We start from the raw sequence: 6,993 nt of genomic DNA on the forward strand, positions 1-6,993 counted from the left end.
CTACACATCAATTGAAATTGTTAGTCCCTCCTTCACTTCTCTCTTACATGACAATTATTTTGATCAAAGTAAATAAAAATCCAAAGATGACAAAAATGCAATACAAGAATTGAAATGTAAGTTAGGGAGTTAGAAATATTTACAAGTGGTGGTTTAGGGAGGACTCCACCAAACTCTCATTCTTGATGAGATGTCAAGGGGGCATGTCCAAGGTGTTGTTGATGTTGCTCAACACCTTGAAGAAGTAATCAAAGGCTTGTTCATTATCATGGTAGAGGTTCTCAATGGACCGTGGCATTTGTTGTTGATCATGATCGATGGCATGCCCAATGTAGGGATTAAAAATCCCTTCAAATTCGTCGTCCCAAAGACCACAAACTTCATTGAGTTGATCATTGAAAATCTCTTGCTTAGATGGAGACAACTCTCCCAATTTCTTCTCTTGGCCAATGATGTAACGCCCCGTAATTTCGGACCGTTAATATATTTCGAAAATAATTAATTAATCAAGTAAAATTTGACATTAATGTATTTAAAGTAAAAATAATTCAAAGAAATATAATTTCATTATATTTTGAAGAAAAGTATTTATTTTGATAGTTTCGAAATGTTTAAAAATAGTTTAAACCGTGTAAAAACTTTTTATTTCGAAATAAGGGCTTTTCGGGGAAAAATGACAATTCTATTGAAAATTGGGCAAACGATTTTGGAAATGGGTCGTATGAATACTCAATTTTCTTGTAATCTCGTGTTTAAGAACTTTGGTCTTGTCGGAATTTGCATTTGACCAACGGTTTTAATTATTATCGAAACGAGCCAAAACCGACTCGTAAAATCCCGACTAAAAACCCGCTCCCTTTCCTCCTTTCCTCTTCCCTACCCGCGGCACCCCTACCCCCTTCCTTCTTTTTTCTGATTTTTGTTCTTACCAAACACATTTCCTTAGCTTTACACCATTTTCAACAATTTCAAGTCAAAAATCATCATAACTTTCGCATTTCTTGACGGATTTTCGCATAATTTATATTTCCGGAATCCCCTCGTCGAGATCTACAACCTAGTATGTTTTAATTTCAGTTTTCTTGGAGTTGTTTTAAGACAAATTTTGGGTAATTTCGGTTTTATATACTTATTTTTGTGTTTTTATTGTTTATTTAGGTGAAGATTTGGAGGACGAGTTTGGGGACTCGTATATTGTCGAGGATAGCGGCTAGTGCTTGTTAGGGTTTGGGTTTTAAGGTGCTAATTGCTCATTTTCTAGCTTAAGGTAACATATTTCGAGTTACTCGACGAATAATCGTCACAATCTTTGTTGTTTTCGTATGTTTGGTGATTTTTGTTTGAGTAGTAATTTTCACATGTTAAAATTTGATGCATGCATGCTTAATTTATGTCTTTTGTTAGTTTAAGTTAACATAGTTGTATTGGGAACGATTAATTAGTGTTCAGACGATGTTATAATGAACAAAAATGGAAAAAAAGAGGAGTAAGGGTGGCGGCAGCAGGCCGGCAGGCCCATGGCTGGCCCGGGTCGGCCCGTTACTTGTTTCGCGGTTTTCCATGCTTGTTCGTCATTTTAGGTTCATTAATGATATAATTAGACTAAGTAACATATGGTTAAACTTAGGAAATGAATCATAATAGTAGTTAAAAATTATGTTAATGGTAAAAAAAATTATGTTATATTGATAGTTATCACATGTTAGGATAGTTTACAAAGTGAAATTGTAATTAATAGGCTCAAAATGAATTATATAGCTATAATTGTAATGTTTTGATGATTGTGCCGAAAACTGAGCCTTAGTCCCTTTGACTGATTCGATGTCAGTTAATTGAGTGATTGGTCACCGCAATTTAACCCGCACTGCCGCAGTGGGGTTGCGGGTAAAAATTCGGTTGGATGAAATTTTATATGAATTAGATAATCGGCCTTTTTCTTGTTTTAGGCCATTTATCAAGCTTTAGTTCACATGTATAGCTGATTGAATTTAATAGTGTCTTGTATTGTAGAAATGGCCCTAGATTCCCCTAAAGACTTTAATATTGTTAAAATTTGCTAGAATTGAAATGGGTATTGAATATCTCTTGCAGGTTGTTGTGTTTGTCATAGATAGGTCTTTATAGTCTCTGACGAGTATATGTTCACTGCTTAATAGCCTTTGTGTTCCTAACTAGTGGATTTATATCCAAGTTGGGGCATGACCTCGTTACTTATTTTGATAGTAAGTGGTCAGCTTAAGTACTAGCCAACCCTTTGGTGGACTCCTTAGGGTACTCACTTTGTTTTAGAAAAATTGTGGGTCTTGGGTGCGGTGGTGTGTATCCGCATGTCTAGGTCTGCGCAGATTTTAGGCTAGGGTTGTGTTGTGTCTTGGCCATGTTTTATTAATATTAACCGCTGAGCCAAGATACCGGTTCGATTACCTACCCTACCTCGTGGTATAGACTCGAGATTCTGAGTGACTATTGACGGTACTAAGAACTTATGCCTGTCTTTGATATATTGCCCTTTCTTGTATGGTGATTTTATGAATTGTAATAGGTGAGATGTAAGCCGGTTACAATTGATAAAGTTTGGATTACAATTTGTTATATGTTTCACATGATAGTTTAAATTGGTCAAATTAGTATTCATATGTTATAATACTTGGAAATTAGATTAATTGTCATATTGTTTACATGTTTTACTACATGTTACATTAATTATGACGATTCGTGGCTGGGAGGACTCGAAGTTACTCCCCACTGAATTGTGGCTTTCGTGTTTGTATAAAATGCGATTGACAGGTTGATGATGCTTTGTTGGGGTCACAGACGAGCTAGTGAGCATAAGGAACCTTGGACCTAGTTTTGGCTTTTTCTTATAGTAAACCTTTTAACTTTTGGTTTTGTATATAATTTGAAGGGACATATGTCTCCCTTTTCTATTTTGGGTTTGTATCATTACATTTTCTTATTGTTAGCTTTGGCATGTAAATTAGTTCGTTAGCATTGCAGGTTTTGGCACCCGCCTCTTGGGAATGTTGGAAATGTTGTGATTGGTTTAGAAAAGAAAATTTTGAAATTACAGGTTTTATCTAGTTGAACCAATTACAAACATATCCTACCAGTTTTTCCGTAGAATTTACGCCTTTATTTATCGTTAATTTTAAGGGTGTCACAAATGAGGCCATCCTCTTCTTCCTTGGTTGATTTTGATGAGCTTTGCAAGCTCTCCTTGTCACAATTCACTTGCTCTTTGAATGGAGCATCTTCAATTTTCTTCTTCCATTGGAGTTCCGATTTCTTCTTCTCATCTTTTCGGCTATAATGATCAATCATGAAACATGGCTCATGCAAACGAGGAGCTCTCATGGTCTTGTCAAGATTAAAAATTATGCTTTCATCTCCCACTTCTAGAGTGAGCTCACCATGTTTCACATCAATCACCGCACCGGCGGTGTGTAGGAAAGGTCTTCCTAGGATGATTGGAATGTTGGAATCTTCCTCCATATCAACAATGACAAAGTCCACCGGGATGAAAAACTTCCCAATTCGCACGGGGACATCTTCCCATATCCCTAACGGTGTCTTCGTCGATCTATCGGCCATTTGGAGTGTGATGTTGGTGCATTTAAGCTCTCCCATCCCCAACCTTTTACTCACCGAGTATGGCATGACACTCACACTAGCCCCTAGATCACATAAGGCTTTGTTGATCGTCGTGTCGCCAATGGTACACGGTATTGAGAAGCTTCCCGGATCCTTTAACTTCGGAGGTGAACTCCCTTGAAGTATTGCACTACTCACCTTAGTGAAGGCGATAGTCTCAAGTTTCCGGATCGACTTCTTCTTTGTGAGGATATCTTTCATGTACTTCGCATAGGCCGGAACGTGATTGATTAATTCCGTGAAAGGAATTGAGACTTCTAAATTCTTCACAATTTCCATGAACTTTCCAAGTTGATCATCAAATTTGGGCTTGGCTTGACGACTTGGAAAAGGAAGTCTAATCACAATGGGCTCCTTCTCCTTGGCCTTGTCTTCATTTTTCTTTGAACTTTCTTCTTTTGATGATTCTCCATCTTTGGAGTTTTGCACAATTTCTTCCTTTTCACTAGCTTCCACAACTTCATCCTCAACTTGCTTCTTCGGTGCTTCATACCTTGTACCACTTCTCAAGTGAATGACACTAACTGTTTCATGTCTAGGGGGATTACTTTGAGGTGGTAATTGCCCCTTTTGTCTTTGTGAGCTTGAAGATGCTAGTTGAGTCAATTGTGTTTCCAACATCTTGGTGTGAGCTAGAATGTTGTTGATGGTGGTTTCTTTTGCTTGGCTATCTTTTTGCATTTGAGTGAAAAATTCTTGTTGGTTCTTTTGCATTTGGAGGACCGCTTTTTGGACATCAAAACCTTGGTCATTTTGGTGATTGTATGGATTTTGATTTTGGTAACCTTGGTTTTGATTGTAAAAGGGTCTTTGATTTTGGTTTCTCATGGGTGGTGGAGTGTATGTTGTATGAGGGTTTTGAACATTTTGGCTTTTGTATGAGAGATTTGGATGGAATTTGGTGTTTTCATTGTAAAAGTTGGAATAAGGGGTACCACTCTTGTATGTTTGGAAAGCATTCACTTGTTCATTTGTTCCCCTACATTCACCTTGGTCATGTCCCAAAGTTCCACAATTCTCACATATCCCACTTGGGATTGATGAGGATGCCGTCATGGCATTAACATGATGCTTCGATGATTTTGAGTTTTCCTCAAGTCTAGCCATAGATTGTTCAAACTTCAAGTTGATTGTGTCAATGTGAGCACTAAGTTGAGCACCCAATTGAGTAACGGAGTCCACTTCATGCTTTGCTCCTCTAGTAGCCTTGCGAGGTCTACTATATTGTGAGTTATGGACCGCCATTTCCTCAATCTTGTTCCATGTTTGATTGTCATAAACTTCGGTGAACATTCCATTTGATCCCATATTGAGAATGTTCCTAGAATCTTCATATAAACCATTCCAAAATTGTTGCACCAAAAACCATTCGCTAAGTCCATGGTGAGGACATGAGCGACAAATACCTTTAAACCGCTCCCAAGCTTCATACAAAGACTCTTCATCCCTTTGCTTAAAACCCGTAATTTGAGCTCTTAGCATGTTGGTCTTTTCCGGTGGGTAGAATTTTTTGTAGAAAGCTAGAGCCAACTTCTTCCAAGAATCTATTCCAAGGGTGGCCTTATCAAGGCCCTTCAACCATTGCTTTGCGGTGCCGATTAAGGAAAAAGAAAATAAGACCCATCTAATTTGGTCTTGAGTCACGCCGGTTTGAGAGATAGCATCACAATAATCGCAAAAGGTTTCCATATGAGAATGAGGGTCCTCACTAGGCATCCCCCCAAATTGGCTCCTCTCAACTAGTTGGATGAAGGCGGACTTGGCAATAAAATTTCCGGTGAGATGTTGCGGTGTAGGAGTACCATATTCTCCTCGGTGGGTACGGAGTGTGACGAGAATTTTGGCATTGTAGGTGGATTTTGTGGGGTATTGTGTAATGGGTTTTCTTCTCCTTCTATTGCGAAAGGATTGACAAACTCACTAGTGGGTTGAACAACTTCACCAACACCTCTCAAATTCCTCCTAACAAGTCTCCTATTGTTCGTCAAGGTTCTTTCGATTTCACGGTCAAAAGGTAACAAATCACTTTGTAACCTTCTAGACATGCAAAATATCAAACAACTCGAAAATGATTAGAACAAACCTTGAGGAGTTTTACTTCCTCAAGGCGAAGAAAGACACAACTAATGACAATAAAAAGAAATCTAAATCAAACAAACACCGTCCCCGGCAACGGCGCCATTTTTTGATGCGATCCCGCTAAGTGTTCACAAATTAAGATGTGGTCGTTGGTCACGGTCGAATCAAAACACAATTTATAGCTCCACAAACAACTCTACAATTAGTAAAGAGGCAAGTAAAGGTCGGATCCCAAGGGACGGGAGTTGAAATGAGATTTCTATTGTAACTAGCGGTGTCTAAGGGGTGTCACAAATTGGGTTGATGTAGAAGGTTACTAAACTAGAATAACAATGAAAATAAACAAGCAAAATGAATTAAAGGGGGTGTAAACAATTGATTAAAGGCACTAGGGTGTCATGGGATCATAGGGGAATCATGGGATATGATCATACAAACATGTTCTCAAATTATAAGCAAGCAATTATTGTTGTGATGGATTGAGTTGGGTTATATCTTACAATCCTAGGAAAGTTTGGGTCCCGGAGCCGAATCGATTAGATTGTACAACACCTACAAGTTGACTTAATCTTCCCTACTCAACAACATGCATGGTCTAATGAGACTCGAGTTGGGTTATGTCTTACAAGTCTCATTGAAAAGATAGAAGATGATAGTAAATGCAAGGATTCATAGGCTTAGCATTTCATCAAATATAACATGTGCATGAGTTGAGATCAAAACAAGCAAGCAAATAAAACATGAAAGCATATTAATTTAAGCATGAATCATTCCCCATATTGGTTTCCCCTAATCACCCATTAACCCTAGCTAAGAGACTACTCACTCATTATCATGTTGATCATGCTAGCAAGGTTGTCAATCATACCAACAATATGAAACATGATGAATAAATGAAAGTAATTAACAATAATTAAAAAGGGATTAAGAGATTATACCAACTAATGATTCCAATAATAAAGCAAGAATAATAGAAGTACTTGATGTTTGATTGAGAGGTTGTCAATCTCTCAATAATAACCCAAATAATCTTCAATTACCCAAAATAAAGGATGAACAAGAGAGAGATTAAAGAACTAAAACTTGGATTAAAACTTGATTAATACTTGATTACAATATTAAAGAGAGATTTGATTGATATTAACTACACTAATTATTGATAAGAAGAACATGCTCCTCTAATTAGACTAATGGGGTATTTATAGTGAAAATTAGGGAGGATGCATTAGGGTTAACTAAGGGCTAAACTAGTAATTACACTTT

At 37.5% G+C, this 6,993-nt stretch overlaps 1 non-coding gene across 1 annotated transcript; it reads left to right on the forward strand.

Moving 5' to 3' along the window:
* Positions 1-5,026: 5,026 nt before the first annotated feature.
* On the forward strand, positions 5,027-5,133 carry LOC141616615 (small nucleolar RNA R71). The gene has a single exon (XR_012530949.1). It is a non-coding gene; the product is annotated as a small nucleolar RNA R71 (small nucleolar RNA).
* Positions 5,134-6,993: the final 1,860 nt, after the last annotated feature.

Source organism: Silene latifolia, chromosome 11 (assembly GCF_048544455.1).
Source record: "Silene latifolia isolate original U9 population chromosome 11, ASM4854445v1, whole genome shotgun sequence".
NCBI classification, from domain to species: Eukaryota; Viridiplantae; Streptophyta; class Magnoliopsida; order Caryophyllales; family Caryophyllaceae; genus Silene; species Silene latifolia.